Genomic DNA, 17,840 nt, shown 5'->3' with positions numbered 1-17,840 from the left:
CGAGAATAGTTGCTGTAAATTGGTCATTATTAGATGTATACTTAAACCTCTTTACACATGATACCTAGATCACAAGATGTGGAAACTCAGACTAGCCAAGGTTTTTGGAATGCTGAGTGAAATGGTTTTATGCTTTTGCAGTCTACCATTTGCTGGGAATGGGGAGATATTTTGCTTGGACGTCGGCTGATTTTCACATAAATCATTGAGAGATCTTTGCAAGTTTATTTCATGAAAGGCTGCTGGATTTCTCTGCAATTGCAGTGGCTTTAAGCCATGTGTAAGACTTCTTCAAAGCATGAAAATAAGTCAGGCAAGGCATATCAATACGTCATAGCCACTGAACCAGAAACCGCAGGTTTGAAACTGGACAAGACGCTATTATTTATAGGTACGGCTAAAACTTTGACATTGGTGCACTTGGACTATGCATGGCCGTGTGGAGAAAACAATATAAATTCTGAAAAACACAACTTCAGCATGTCTGACCAAGAAACTTCATCAATTGGCTTCTGCAGATCAAACTTTCTTCCACATTTCTACAATGACAACCTTGTAACAAATCCAAAGTTGTCTGAAGAAAGCAGAATTTGCTTTTTTAAAGACCAGTATTGGATATCGTTCTGGGAAAATAATACAATTATGTAATGTAAGGTTGGTAAAATTCAAACCTGGATTATATGTTTTATGCTAAAATAACAGGAATATGATTTCCTAGAAAGAAAAGTCATCTTCTTTTACATACAAAAATGGTGCACAAAATGGAATATACACACAACATAAATCCACTACTATCATTGCAGAAGGGTAACCGATATTCACGGTGGCCAGAAACAAAGATCCGCCAGGTTAAATTTTACCTTGTCCAACCACTTGTCTTCCTTACCTCCGAGGTGCCTGGCAGCTTCTTATTTTACATTCTATAATATCTTGCATGTTTGGTCATATTGCAATAGTGCAATATGTTGTGGAAATTTGTTAGCCTCAGATTGTAAAGTGAATCTAGCATTACTGGTAAACTATTTTTACATTTCCAACATTGTACAATACAAAAATAGCATTGTATTTATTTTAGACATCTTGGGCATTGTTTCTATTTTTTTCACCTTGGATGAAACTTTGCCTGTCAAAAAGTTTATGAAATCTTGTGAAAGTTGAGTATATTAACATACAGCTGACTTATCTTTTGTGGGTGTTAAACGTTCATACAGATAAGAGCACTGTAAATGGGCAGGTAATGAGAATATATGCACAATTGGAGGGAGGGAGAGAGATTTATGAAGGCCTGCTCTTTAGAAACCTACCATAAAGAAGTTGAAAAATAAGGATATACAACTTTTTTAACTCATTCGTACAGAATTATTGTTGATTTTTTTTTTTGTTTTTGCACTACTCACTCCACTTCTGAGAATTGGATAGTAAAGAGCGTGTGGTTAGCGGTCTAGTTGTAAGTGCATCATATTTATCAACGACAACTTTTTATAAAGCCAATCCAGTAGGTGGGAGGCACAAAGGGGAGTAACATCTTGGGACAAAAGCACTACTTCTAGATATGCTAAATTGGTTCAAATTACACCAATCCTGACTCCAAACAACGCACTTTAAAAATGCCCCTTATGGCCCCTAAGTGATGAACACTTTAATTTTTTTCTTTAAAAATGCAAAACTGTACGGCACAAGGGACATCGTAAAAGAACGTCAAGGAGGATTTATCAAAACTGAAGGAAAGGAAAAGTGTGAAAACTGTAAGAACAGCTCAATTCCAACTATTGGAGACCCTTTGGAATAGATCAAAAGAACAACTACTCCACTTTCTATTTTGCAGCAGTTTAGATAAATCCCCCCAATAGTGAAAGAGTTTATAGACCTCCTAAAGAATTGGGAAGTGAGCAGAGTGTTCTGTGCCCAACTCTCCAGATTTTTATACCAACCACAAAGGCAAGATTGTGTTAGCGCAATGAGATATTATAATTTAATCTTCAACCAGAGCAGATGGCACATTAAGAGTGGCATTATGAGATTTCCAGACTGTTTGCTGAATTTCTTTAATGTGCAGAACACATTTATCCCCATGTCTTCCAAGACAAGTGACTGTATACCAACAATTACTGTCAATGGGATGTGACAATGCTATTCAAAGTGAACCTGATTTCTGGCAATTCCTGTTTCTCTATCTAAGAGCAGGATATAATAGATGGGATGAAGCTGAGCTGTCTTATATATAACATTATATAATTTGGAGCAGGAGTTCTTAGTGAAAAGCAGCATAAATCCTAACAGGACTCCTAGGAAAGAGTCCAACTTATTCTGCCTTCACAATGTGAGTGACAACCTTCTCTGTCACTGATGTTATGTCATACAGGGAAAGGGCTGCAGTACGTACATGCACTGCTATAGTTAGTATGCGATTGAGCAGAGTGGCCCAAGGTAAACATTCCTAAAAGCTGTACTGTCTTGCTACAGCTGATCTGCGGGGATACTCTGCAGGGGTTTTTTTTTTGTTTTGTTTTTTTCACTTTTCCTGGACAATATCATAATATTTGAAATTGAAGTAATGTGTTAAATGATTGTCTGGTCTATTATAATATGGGTGCCTAATATTTATATTTTGCACATTATTAAAGATGAGAGAATATACTCCATCGAATACCTTGGCCGCATAGCTCCCGTTGCAAAAACACTTCCGGGGCTTTGAATTTTTTACTGCCCCTCCCATCTTCTCTGAGGCCGGGAGCTATGCAGCTGAGGTATTCGATCGAGTATATTTGCTCATCTCTGTACATTATATATTTTATCTAATAAAAAGTCTTTCATTTATTTTAATTGAGCTACTTCAATCTCAGGTGTTCCTGGACAGGGTCTGATGTGAATGGAAATCATCTGATGACAGAGCTGTGCTACAATAATACACCTAAAAATCAAGGTGTTCTACCTGAAAGACCGGAAAAATTAAAGGCAAATTAATAGTTGGCACTAGTGAATCACTCCTATGTCCTTTACAATATTAGCAGGTATAATAAATGCTTTAATAATAATTTGCTGAACTTCATATAAGCGAGGTCTTCTCGGGCTTCAGACTAAAGAATATGAATAGGAGAAGTTCTAGCTGCTATGGTGAATTCCTATTTCTCAGATAATAAGCATTGGTGGGTGGAATTTGATGAGGTTAGTCTGTTTCCTGTAAGTTAGGCCTTGGAACAAAGGAAGAATTAACGTGTGACAGGAAGCACCTAACAATTTCACGGTAAAATAAACCATTGCATAGTACAGGACAGCTGCTGAACTGGCTCCACTCGGTCTGTAGAGATTATTCTACTGCTCAACATTTCTTATAGGAAACATCCAATATACGTAAAGCAGGAACAGAGATCTTATACATACCATACAGGTGTAGCCGACACCTAATGCATTAACAACACTGGCACACAACTACTTTTTAAGCTGTGATTTATGCTTCAATAACACAGTAACAATAACTGTAAGAAACAACTGCACCGTGTGGCAGCAAATTGTCATCAATTATCAGGATATAAATCTTTAGTTGAAGTGGACTAACACAGGCCATGTAACACAGGTCATACGTCAAGGCCAGTCGAGCTGCCACCAGACAAATCTTGGAAGAGAGGGCACATAGGAGGAGGGGTAAAGTCAGTGTTACTGTGCAGGTGGCTTATCTGAATGGTTGCTCAAATTAAAAAAAAGTAAAAGTTATACGTTGAAAAAAAAAACCTTTAAGGAAGCGGGAACTGTTTTATTAGGGTGATATCTAATAGAAAAGGCAGCACATCTACACAATATATATGTCAAAAACATGGTGTGTTTGTATAGTAGTTTAGATGCAGGCTGTGTTTTGTGCACCACGGATGTGCCTTTGGGACGGCTATGCCACTTTGCATACTGTACATTGTGTTGCTGATTCTCTCCTTAGGTGTTTTAGAGAGGCAGAACCTTTGTGATGGCTGGGGAAGGTTTCACGGAGTATGCTCCGGTGTCGCTACAGTCTTATGCTGGGTCTTACACAAAGGCATGGCTGCTCTATAAGTGGGAGTGTTTGCATGTCCCTTCAGCAATATTACACTTAACAACCCACCATATTATCTTTTGAAGTACAGCCAACGTAAGAAATCTGTTAAAAAGGACTGTTTGAGGAACCATACTTAAAGAGCACCTTTCATCACTTCCCCCAATTCAAGGTCTTAGCATCTGTTCATAGGCATCACTCCACTTATTCCAGCACAGTTGGAATTCTCTCTCGTTTCCACCATGGAGCAGAAACTACGAATTGATGTAAACACTTGGACTTGTTTGGAAATAGTAAAGAGTCCTCTGTAAGGATATTGCTTTAGAGATCTAGCTTGAAGAATACATTTCTAAACTTTGTGCACTGAATGTAACAACTATGGTCTCAAACCTGATCATGAGTAGAGATGAGCGAACACTAAAATGTTCGAGGTTCGAAATTCGATTCGAACAGCCGCTCACTGTTCGAGTGTTCGAATGGGTTTCGAACCCCATTATAGTCTATGGGGAACATAAACTCGTTAAGGGGGAAACCCAAATTCGTGTCTGGAGGGTCACCAAGTCCACTATGACACCACAGGAAATGATACCAACACCCTGGAATGACACTGGGACAGCAGGGGAAGCATGTCTGGGGGCATAAAAGTCACTTTATTTCATGGAAATCCCTGTCAGTTTGCGATTTTCGCAAGCTAACTTTTCCCCATAGAAATGCATTGGCCAGTGCTGATTGGCCAGAGTACGGAACTCGACCAATCAGCGCTGGCTCTGCTGGAGGAGGCGGAGTCTAAGATCGCTCCACACCAGTCTCCATTCAGGTCCGACCTTAGACTCCGCCTCCTCCGGCAGAGCCAGCGCTGATTGGCCGAAGGCTGGCCAATGCATTCCTATGCGAATGCAGAGACTTAGCAGTGCTGAGTCAGTTTTGCTCAACTACACATCTGATGCACACTCGGCACTGCTACATCAGATGTAGCAATCTGATGTAGCAGAGCCGAGGGTGCACTAGAACCCCTGTGCAAACTCAGTTCACGCTATTAGAATGCATTGGCCAGCGCTGATTGGCCAATGCATTCTATTAGCCCGATGAAGTAGAGCTGAATGTGTGTGCTAAGCACACACATTCAGCACTGCTTCATCACGCCAATACAATGCATTAGCCAGTGCTGATTGGCCAGAGTACGGAATTCGGCCAATCAGCGCTGGCCAATGCATTCTATTAGCCCGATGAAGTAGAGCTGAATGTGTGTGCTAAGCACACACATTCAGCACTGCTTCATCACGCCAATACAATGCATTAGCCAGTGCTGATTGGCCAGAGTACGGAATTCGGCCAATCAGCGCTGGCTCTGCTGGAGGAGGCGGAGTCTAAGGTCGGACCTGAATGGAGACTGGTGTGGAGCGATCTTAGACTCCGCCTCCTCCAGCAGAGCCAGCGCTGATTGGCCGAATTCCGTACTCTGGCCAATCAGCGCTGGCCAATGCATTCTATTAGCCCGATGAAGTAGAGCTGAATGTGTGTGCTTAGCACACACATTCAGCTCTACTTCATCGGGCTAATAGAATGCATTGGCCAATCAGCGCTGGCCAATGCATTCTATTAGCTTGATGAAGCAGAGTGTGCACAAGGGTTCAAGCGCACCCTCGGCTCTGATGTAGCAGAGCCGAGGGTGCACAAGGGTTCAAGTGCACCCTCGGCTCTCCTACATCAGAGCCGAGGGTGCGCTTGAACCCTTGTGCAGCCTCAGCTCTGCTACATCAGAGCCGAGGGTGCGCTTGAACCCTTGTGCACACTCTGCTTCATCAAGCTAATAGAATGCATTGGCCAGCACTGATTGGCCAGAGTACGGAATTCGGCCAATCAGCGCTGGCCAATGCATCCCTATGGGAAAAAGTTTATCTCACAAAAATCACAATTACACACCCGATAGAGCCCCAAAAAGTTATTTTTAATAACATTCCCCCCTAAATAAAGGTTATCCCTAGCTATCCCTGCCTGTACAGCTATCCCTGTCTCATAGTCACAAAGTTCTCATTCTCATATGACCCGGATTTGAAATCCACTATTCGTCTAAAATGGAGGTCACCTGATTTCGGCAGCCAATGACTTTTTCCAATTTTTTTCAATGCCCCCAGTGTCGTAGTTCCTGTCCCACCTCCCCTGCGCTGTTATTGGTGCAAAAAAGGCGCCAGGGAAGGTGGGAGGGGAATCGAATTTTGGCGCACTTTACCACGCGGTGTTCGATTCGATTCGAACATGGCGAACACCCTGATATCCGATCGAACATGTGTTCGATAGAACACTGTTCGCTCATCTCTAATCATGAGAGATCTTTTGCAACATTACTCCACTGTACTTGTATTGTTGAAGCAGCGTGCAATTGTATTGTTAAAGAGCTGCTCAAAGGAAATCATCAGTGTGTGTTGTTTGGCTTACAGTAAGCACAATTACATTCTAGTTGTTATCCTCGGCGACATCTACAAGCGGGGAAGGTACAATCATTCAACCATTTAGACACTCCCCTTGTTTGCAGGTGTTGTTAATGTGAAAAGGGGAGTAACATCCGTCTCATCTCGGTGACAGCAAAGGATCAGAATGTTATAATACAACCTGGGTCTATAGGTGTACCATACTGCATATGTTAACACCAGGTAAATAATGATAATTGCTCTGTTTAAATTAGATTTATTTTATAGGCATTCTTAGGAAGTATTTACCAACGTATAATACTGTATGACTATAGTGTCCACAGGACCCCTTTATCAAAATGTGTGCTGTATGCTTTTATTTACAGGAAGCTTCTGCATTGAATAGCATACTGTATAAAATGTACAGTATGCATACTTGCCTGATGAGGATCTATAAATACATCTTAGGTTATGTGCTGGAAGTTTTGCTGGTGTAGAGACATAGATAAATGTAATGTGGACACACACTCTTGGTATATATGTATATTATGTTTTACTTTAAATTGTTGCCCAGTTTAAGAGCAATATTGAGAGACAAAAGTTTATATAACAAAAAGGTGTAACATTTTCCAATATATACGTTCTCCTTCAATTTCTTACAGTTTTCTAGATCTATGCTTGTTGTCATTCATTCTGTTTACTTTCATTGGGGAAAAAAAATATGAGACCATGGTCATGTGATGTGAGCACACAGGTTCACGGCTTGTTAGTGACAGCACAGTAATGTGCCTGCATCACATGACCATGGTCCATATTTCACATAACCATGGAATTATTTTTATCCATAGAAAGTAAACAGAATGAGTGACAGCAAGAAGACATCTAGAAAACCGTGAGGAATTGGTAAAGTAAGTGCCGTATATATACTCGAGTATAAGCCGACCCGAATATAAGCCGAGGCGCCTAATTTTACCATAAAAACTGGGAAAACTTATTGACTCGAGTATAAGCCTGGGGGGGGGGGGATGCAGCAGCTACTGGAAAATTTAAAAAATTAAAATGGTCGGAGTTTTTGGGTGCAGTAGTTGCTGGGGAAGAGGAGGGGGTGTTTTGGTTGTCTGTCTGCCCATTCCCTGAGCTTTAGGGCTGGGTTTCCCCCCCCCCACTTGGAATTCAGCCTGGCTGAATATAGAATATCTGCAGTGCACCTATTAACCCCTTTCCGACAGAACAGGAGCACTGCAGATCCCCTATATTCAGTAGACCGGGCACTTTCAGACACAGGGATACCTAATGTGTTTGTGTTTCACAGTAATTTTCTACTTTTATATGTATTCCAGGGAAAGGAGTGATTTATAACTTTTATTCATTTTATTTTTTCATTATATTTTTTAAAGCTTCTTTTTTTTTTTTTTTCTTCACTATTTTATGGGAGATTCTATACATTACTATTGCGGCTGCTCATGGACTCTCCCCCCCAAAAAAAAAACAAACAACAAAACATGGCAAAAAGCGAGGCTTTCTACAGTCCCGGCAAAGTGCATGGGATTCTACTGAATCCCATCCACACATTGTGTAAAAATACGCACAGTGGACACACTGCAAATTTATTTAATTATTTTTTTTTATAATCATCATTATAAACCTCTGCGGACTTTCCGTGAAAAGAGCTGCGGGAAAAACTGTAATGCATTGCCGCCATGGTTTTCCCCGCAGCACTTTTTTTTTTATTGTGGCATGTTACATTGGGGCTTAGCCTTATTCTTTCACTTAATATATGAAACAGTTTAGCATCATTTCCCTTAGCAAATGCCTTATTTGTGCGCATGTAATCATGCAGACAGATACTAGTAACTTCTCCCATCCCTTTTTTCCTGGGTTTCGCCATTAACCCAGCAGATATAATTTCATATTCGACTATCCCAGTTTTTTAATAACATGAATGCCACAAGTATTAAGTCATGTATTGTGGCCAAGGGAGTTTTCTGTTGCAGTGCGATTCAAAGAGTTTCTTTAGAAATTGAGTTCTAAGAACATCTTTTCTTCTTAGCTGACTATTGTCCTGCTTATTGATTGAAATAATGACACTTTTTTTCTAGCAGACGTTTGATATTTTTATGTATTGACTTTGGTTTATCTCTGTGCATGTTATCTGTCATTCTAGCTTGTCTTTTAATCTTTCTATCGCCTGCACGGTTTTATGAGTTTGATATGCGTCAATCATTCATCGCCTAAAAAGAAAATGTATCTTTAAAATCTCCAACAAAACAACTTTTGGACTTTGGAAAGACATTCGGGTTGTTTTAATGTAGTAGAAGAAACACAATCTTTAGATGCGGACCAGAGTTATATCTATTTGATGAGACTACTAAAAGAAAAAGTTAGGTATGAATCAGATATAAAAGAAAATTGCTACAGGGAAAACAACCTGAAAATTGGGTCCACTTTATTGGAGCGTATAACAATAGACTGTAAATTTAATATGATGTAAAAACAAGCTATGTTCACGTCTACTGCATTTTACCAGTTTTACAAGCAGTTTACACACGAGATGCAGATCACAAAAAAGAATCTGCTGTTAGTGCAGCACGTTGAAGACAAAAGTACACAAAGAAATATCTCATCTGACCATCTAAAATTAGATATTCTGCATTTTATAAGTTGCTTTGATTATATACACTTAGAAGGATAGTTTCAAGAAATCAACCAGCTCTCTGAGTACAGACGCCCTGGCATTTAGCCATAGTCATAGGACTAGTTCCTGGAACCCCATGTGGAAATCTCTTTAAGACATACATATTATATTTTATACTCGCTATTTAAATGACCAACCACATAATACATCTTAGATCTAGCTTTACTTGTGCTCCCCCCACCCCTGTAGCTCACAGACTAGGTCTTCTCTCTATGACAATTAGAGGCCATAATAAGGCATATAGGCGGGATGTGTTATGAAGACAACTACTATAAAATACATATTGTCATCTTAAGATCCATTTTAAATGTATCCAACTTCAAGTAAATGGCGCAAAAACATAATACTCGACACAGTGCACAGACATAGCACTTGATGCACACCCAAAATCTCAACACCACCTGCCGCCTCTAACTCAAGAACATCCAACGAATCCGCTCCTTCTTCACCACTGAAACTACAAAGATGCTAGTCTATGCCCTTATAATCTCCCACTTAGATTACTGTAACACTCCATGACCTCCCAGCAAATACTCTTGCCCCCCCCTCCAGTCCACCTCAAACTGTGCTGCTTATACACCTTTCCCCCGCGTTCTTCATTGGCCCCTCCCCTCTGCCAATCCTTTCACTGGCTACCAATTTCCCAGCAAAGAGAGTTCAAAGTATTAACATACAAAGCCATCCACAACCTGTCCCCTCCATATATCTCTGATCTAATCTCCCACTACCTGCCCACACGTAACCTCAGATCCTCCAAAGACCTCCTACTGCACTCTGCTCTCACACAACCATCTCCAAGATTTCTCCAGCGCATCCCCAATACTCTGGAACTCATTACCCAGACACATAAGACTGACCCCCACAATCAAAGGCTTCAAGAAGGCCCTGAAGACTCACCTATTCAGGAAGGCCTACAACCTCCAGTAACACTACTGGCACCACACCACCATCTGAACAGTCTCTCCCCTCATCTTCTGTCTCTATCCCTCTTAGACTGTAAGCTCTTGCGGGCAGGGCCCTCTATCCCACTGTGCCAGTCTGCCATTGTTCGTATTACATTTGTTTGTATATTTTGTGTACTGTATGTAAACCCTCAAAAGTAAAGCACCATAGAATTAATGGTGCTAAACAAACAACAATAAAAAAATAAAAAATAAAATAATAATAATAAATAATAAATAATAATAATAATAATAATAATAATAATAATAATAATAATAATAATAATAATAATAATAATAATAATAATAGAAATGTCTGATGTTTCCAAAAAGCTATGAAAGGTAAATCTGTCCAATTGCTCCTTAATGTAGAAACAAAAGATGTATCATTACATAAGCAAGGAGCTTTACAATTTGGTTGTCTTACAAAAGTGGTCACAATCCCCGTTGGAGCACAACTGATGGCCTTATTGCTATCCCTAGTGGCTTACATGAATGAATAGTAGTTTGAATTTTAGAAGAGCAACGTCTGGACCCCCCCCACCCCCCAAGATCTCTACACATATTATAGCACATATGCTTGTTTTTTTTTAATAGTAATTGAGAACTTTTACTTTAATGGAATATACGAAACTAGAAACTATGGACTTACATGTTGGACTGACTATGCTAATACCCTAAAGAGAATATATAATATAAACTAACTTCTAGAAGAAAATGGTCCAAGAACTTTATAGGGGAATTTTGTAAGTAATCGTGAAGACTTCTTTAGGCTGATTCAATAGAATATGGGTGGTATAACCTAAAAGCTATGGCAGACTGAGCAATAGTAATCTACTAAGATTGCAGGTAACAGTATAGGGGCTATAGTTACAGACTGTAATCACTTCTAATAAAAATATGGATCAATTAAAGGTAGAGGTACAGAAGAATGTCACACTGATTTAAAGGGGAAGAGGAAAAGGCTGCAAAAAAAACATTGATCTCAAATTTCAATAGAGAAGTCTGTGCTGAAAAGCGACTCTTCCCGGTGCCCCACTAATTAGGTCATGTAACCTTGATATATTTTCTGCCTAAAATGTGCAGTTCTCCAGTCAGATGTAATCGTAGTCGCATGTTACAATAAAGGGTCCATTAATAAGCATATCCATGTTGCCGTTTAGAGTCCCTTGGTGTAGTGTGGCACAAGTAATAGATTTGGAAAATGCCATAAAAATAAGTTATTACATTAGAACCACAGTGATTTATCTTCTCTTAACTAATCCTGACCCATATTTTAGCCCCCATATTTGATTTGGCCAGTCTTCTCAAATAAAGAACTCTACAAACCAGGATGCCTTATATCAATAACCATTTGTTATTATTTAAAATCTAGTTATAGTAGCAATTCTGTGCAGTATATCACACTATAAATATATATAGAAGTATGGTTTGGAACTCTAGATATATTCAGAGTATGTGTTTTATCAGCTGTAAAGCAAAGAGTGCCTTGGTGAGTGGTCTGGTGGAGCAGCGATGGTGCTACAGCCTGTGTGACTAACCAACGTATAGGTGGGATGTGGAGAACCTAAATAATGCAGCTTTATTTATTTTCTTATAGCTATACATGGACTATTGCTCATCATATAATATGATGTTATCACAGTTATTTTTTTATATCCAAAAAAACAAAAAAACTCCAGTGTAGATGAATATGATATTCTTGGAAAATTAAACCTGCCTTTTAAGTCTTTGAATGGGCCTAATCAGCAGGGAATCTTGAGCTACAGACTCCATGGCTAAATCAGCCACGGAATCCACGGCAAGATCAAGCAGGACACTTTTTTTTTGCATCCTGCTGTGATCTCTGCCTCCCATTGACAACAAAGGAAGAATGGCAGAATCTGTCCTCAAATCCATGGCAAACCCCTCCGTGTGAAAATACTCTAATACACCTAAAGGTGCATTTGCATCACTTTTCTTCTTAAGATGCAAAAAAAACAGATGCAAACAGACATCCATTGCTTACATATTCAATTAAACAAAAAGTAGAATTATAAGCACTTCCTACATTTCCTTTTCTTTTTGTAGCCAAAATCTGCAACAACAACAAAAAACCTGTGTTTCACAATGGGGAGCCTCAGCCAGGAATAGAATTTTTTGATTTTACTTTAAATCTGTTATCAAATGATATTATTCGTTATCTGTTTGCATTTGCATACATTGAATAGATATGCTAAACAGATAAAAAAAAAAACATAATGTGAATGCTCCCTTAAACGGTTGAAATGCAGAAGTGAACTATAAAAAACTGAAATACCGTAAGTCTTTTTACGGATTTCGACACTATTAGTCAGTAATCGTAATGTTATAATTTAGCAGTCAATGATGGAAACAAAATGTTCACAATACCGATCACAGATGCAATTTTTCTAAGAAAATGATCCTCTCTAGTAATGAAATAGGGAGTATATATTATTTTCCAGAAACGAAAAAATGAAATTGTGCATGCTAACAACTGCACCAGCATATTCAAGACTACCCCAGATTTAATCAGCACAGCAATTACAGAATGACCTGGGAAGATGTATCCTATCCAAAATGTTGCAGCCATCGAAGCAGAAACGAGACACATTTAAATGTTAGATCAAGCATGTCAGACTCAAATGGTGCGGCAGGTCAGACAGACTGGCCAAAACACAAACAAGGTCATACAAGAATTCTGAAAATTAAAATTCCAAAGCCAAGCCTGAGCACTACATTGGTAGTTTACACTGTTTCCTTGCCTTGAAGTTAAATATTCATCACTATTCTAATTCTAACTCTGGCAGTCAGATTCCTGAGAAATTCTAACAGTTAAATACATAACACTAGGATGTGTTATTTGAGTGTTCCTTTTATTTATTTTTTTAGCTATATATATATATATATATATGGGATTCGCTCAGGTAGATGCTTGTAGCAGTGCAGAAAACTGGGACACAGACACTGGGTTGCACACAAGTTCAGGCTTTATTCACTTGTAGTGCATACACTGCCTTTGCAAAGGCACAAATAACAAAAACAAACTAACTGACTTAAACATAGGAACACTTTTCCCTGACTATACAGGAGACTGGCTACCAGTCTCCCACCTTGGCAACAACAACGGGTGGCACAATACCTGCTCTGTAGGTTTGGTATGGAGAGATCAGCTCTGTCAGTGAGGTGCGACACTGCTAGTCTTCACACAGAGACTGTTATTAGGGCCTGATTAGTCAGCTGACCTCCCTGGTGTGAATCTTTACCATACACCCCTTAGGTGCCTGGCTGGAATGTACCTGTCTTCCCAGACCACACCCTTCACTCTCTCACAATATATATATTATACTATACTATATTATATACTATACTATAGGTGTTTGCCCATGTCAGTTTTTCAGCAGTGCCTGGAGCAGATCAGATAATATGCTAATGCATGAACACTGAGAGTTAGCATGTGTTTACACAGAGAGATAACAGCCCTGGCTTTCTCAGAAGCTGAAATAAGAGCAGTATAATAAAGTATGTGAACAAAAATTCATAACAGTCGTGAAGCCATGTCACTTACTGGGATAAAAAGTAGACTATATTTTAATCGAGGTTACAATCTACCTATGTGGCGAATTTCATCCAAAATCCATTCAGCCATTTTTACGTGATTGACACACAAGCATCCAAACACACAAACTTTCACATTAGGATATATATATATATATATATATATATATTAGATAGATAGAGAGAAGGTGACAGTCAGAGTGCCGGAGTCCAGATCTGGAGTAGGCCAGGTGTAAATCCTGGGCTCATTACTGGGCCAGAAAAGGCTGCAGCTCTTGCATTGTGTGCAGTTCCATTAAATGAAAGGAGGTGTGTGGTTCCGTCCTGTAATGCTGAATGTGAGATAATATTGTGCTTGTTATGTTTGTGTGGCTGGAAATAAGCCACACTTATAGTTAGGTTATCTGTTCTGTTTAGTTAGTCGCTCAGACAAGCAGGTTTTTTATTTTATTTTTACCTAAAGTTAGGGCTATATTTTGTTTTGCTCGTTTGGTGCCTTAAGTCAAGGTTTATTTATTTTCCAGTTTTTTTCTGATTAAACCAGTTTGCTGCACATATTATGTCCCTGTCTTGACTATTTGGGTCCACACCACTGCTTCTACTGAGCTAACTTCCCCACAATATGTATTATTCCAGTGTTATTCTGTCCCCAGATACTTGCTAAAAAAAAAAAAAAAAAAAAGAGTAGGTAGTGTGAAGTCTGGGAGAGTAATAGTTACCACTTTGGTAATCCTGCTAGATGGTATTAACATATGCAGGTGGACACTTCATTTCTATACGGTATATACAGCCTAAACATTGTGAAGTCATCATTATGGCTGTGTGTCACTGATGACATCATTACTGTGTGGATAGGAAGGAGCCTCAAGATTTGCCTCTGACTGACTGTAGACTTTTCAACAACAAAAAGATGAAGAATCATTCAAAATACTTAGAATTTAGCTATAGAGATCTGAGTATTAAGGATGCAGCCATACACTTCATTACACCCGAAGTAAAGAATGATTACAGGTGATTTATTTGGATAAGTGTCGCTTTTCAGTCCTAAAATCTGTAATTTGACATGCCTGAGAAAGAGGATAACACTATAGGCAGAGTTACGAAATGCATCCATAAAGCACTCTGGCGTTTAATTGCTTCTTGTGTAAAAAGAAGTCGGTTTCCATTATCTTATCTGGTAATTATTGCTATTCCCCATTATCCCTTTCAACTAATTATGTTGCTATTATTAGCCTAAAAAAACAGCACAATGGGTAAATAACAATCCAAATCCCAATGAAAGCCAATACATCCTTTTTAAAAACAACCCATATAAGACTAAATTAGAACAGTAAGAGGATTACCCGACAAAGTGCACTTAGGACCTGATCCACCAAGCTGTCTCAATGATTCCAACATGACCATGGACAATAGACATTATTTGCCCTTCTGTAATGCCACATTAGTCACATTAGATATTACTCACTGATAATATCATTGCAGATCTCAGACTGCAAGTATCCTGCTCTTTTCAGTAAATCAGACTAGAAAACATGAACACAGATTATTACCTCAACCGTAAGAACGTCTATGTTACGATGGGGATTTTATACAGGAGATCAGAGCATACACAGGAAAGCCATAAAAATAAAACTTGGACTTTTTCATGCAAGCACACACTAATATCACTGAGAAAAAGGCCTGCGGTTCATTCACTAAACCTCTTAGAAAATTCAGCGGACGCTTGACTTTTGACTGCCAAATAACGTTGAAAACTTAGTATGAACAGGCGGGCAACAGACTGAAAGGTTTTGGCCATCGATGGACCAAAATACATGTATATGACATACTTAAAGGGATTCTATCATTAGAATCCCGTTTTAAGCTAAACCCATGTCGGAATAGCCTTAAGAAAGGGTATCCTTCCCCTACCTATAAGATGTCTTGTCCACACCGCTGTTCCTTAGATATCTCGTTTTTCGTTCATATGCTAATTAGTTTTCTAGCAGCACAGGGGACACCCCAGTGATGAAAACTAATTAGCATATGGACAAAAATCAGGATATCTAAGGAACGGCAGCACATAGAAGACATCTACAGATAGGGGAAGAAAAGCCTTTCTTAAGGGGGTTTAGCTTAAAACAGGATTCTAATGATAGAATCCCTTTAACCAGATATGGCTGACCACTTTGAGAAAGATCAAAGGAGTATCTTGATATGAAAATGGCACCTTAAGGTTTTATGCACAAGAGTGTATTCTTTATTAATATCATACAGAATACAGAGTCATTCTTTTCTCTGTCTCCATGTACACGACCATGTTTTTAACAGGTCGGGGGGGGGGGCAAAAACTCAAGATAGGTCCCTTTTCTATCCACTTTGCGGTCTGGGTTAATTCACTCTGGTATATGGGTTGATACAAAGCACGGAGGAAACACAGATGCCATTTGTGTAGTCCTTTCTGTTTTTCACAGACCTGTACATTGCCACCTTTGCATGCATTTAGCCTTGTGCACACAACCACAAGTTCACATGACAACGAATAACGTCCTTGTGACCCATGAATGTCTACAGGTTTTTTCACGTCAGGTTTTTTTTCTGATGGACTGTTTCAAATGGCTATCATTAAAAAAAATATATAAAAATACTTGCTCTACCTTTATCTACTTTGACAGACACAAAAAAACAAGTGTGAATAGACTCACAAACATTCTAAGTCTGTGTTCACATGGAAGAATTTGCCGCAGATTTGGGGATGGATTTTGCCTCCGAATTGGGGACAGGTTCCTCCCTAAAACCGCCTCCCATTGTTTTCAATGGGAGGCAGAAATCACAGCAGAAAAGAGAAAAAAGAAGCATCCTACTCAGTCTTGCCATGGTCCTTGGGCCGAAGCAGAAGCGGGATGCTGCAATGGAATGGCAATACCCTGCATCAGCATCATGTCATGGCTAGACCGCGGAGAAAAGGCCAGTGGCGGAAAATGAAAATGAATTCCTCTTCATTTTCCGCCGTGCGAACATACCCTGAGGTTTTAAAAGCCATTATTCACTGTTTGAATCCGTCCTAGGTCTCCTTTGCTGCTAGATGGAACAGTTTGTATAATGATCCCATAGGCAACTGCTTATTACATGCAATTGTCCTGTTTCTTCAAAAACATAGAAGTAACTACTGAGAGGTTTACATTGTCCAACAGGAACTGCAGTAGGTCAGCCATAATCTTCACAGCAACCTTATGAGAAGCCATAATTGTATGTATTTTCAGGGCAGACTTTAGTGCCCACATAAAATAACAATGAGGTGTTACTTGCCTTGGCGCTGCTCATCTACAATACAGATTGGGGCTTTCAGTCAAGTGAATAACTGTTATCTGAAATGCTTGCAGTGGTCATGCTATGCTGTAGTCAATTTCCTAGCCAATGGCCCTTTCTCCACTATATATTCAGAATTCACCGGTGCTGAACACGTAAACAGATGACTCTTCATATATTGTCTTTATACTGGCCTAGAGTCTGAAATGGCTTACAGACCATGCAGAAAACTAGCCGGTGATGGATCAATTCCAGACCAAATAAAACATACATATATCAGAGAGAGTTTCTCTCTTGGCAGAGATCTTGAAAGGTAAATCATGATAATAGGTGAATACAACTAGCAGAAAAATTTGTGATCCAGATGCATGAATGTTATATACAGCCAGGCTGCTGACCTTACTATAATGCTAGTACAGAGGATGAATCTGGAACTTGTGCTGGGGAGAGGGGTTGTTGAAGATTAGCAGATAAAGTTAATACACAGGCCTATATTATTACTATTGTTATTTTTTCTTTTTTAATATACCAGGATGGAGCGGATCCAATCATTCCATCCCTATATTGGTAAATGTCCAAAAATAACAAAATCCATTACTGCAACGTGTTAAGCTAATGGGATGCATCCAACTGACCCCCTCCCCTCTAAATAAATTAATTATTGGGATGTCAGCCCGAGTTCTGCATCTGCATGCTCAGATATTTAGCTAGAACAAGAAAAGGAAAATGTTCACATCCAAAATAACGCCCAGCATGCTGCACAAAACTTGCTGCCTGCCGTGCTGAGGGTTTATTTTTTTGTGATTTTGATGCGTTACACCTCTTCTGTTTTAAGAGGGGCAATCTTGAGAAACTATCTGTAGGTAAGTATTGGCACATTTATTTTAGGTTACTCTGTGTGGAAAATTTCTAAAGCTTGTGCACAGCAT

At 39.3% G+C, this 17,840-nt stretch overlaps 1 protein-coding gene across 1 annotated transcript in view; it reads right to left on the bottom strand.

The window, feature by feature from the left end:
• PARD3B (par-3 family cell polarity regulator beta) overlaps window positions 1-17,840 on the bottom strand; it is a 799,946-nt gene that overhangs the window by 455,238 nt on the left and 326,868 nt on the right. The window lies entirely within an intron of this gene.

Source organism: Leptodactylus fuscus, chromosome 8 (assembly GCF_031893055.1).
Source record: "Leptodactylus fuscus isolate aLepFus1 chromosome 8, aLepFus1.hap2, whole genome shotgun sequence".
Classification (NCBI taxonomy): Eukaryota; Metazoa; Chordata; class Amphibia; order Anura; family Leptodactylidae; genus Leptodactylus; species Leptodactylus fuscus.
This window is presented reverse-complemented; position numbering and strand designations above follow the sequence as displayed.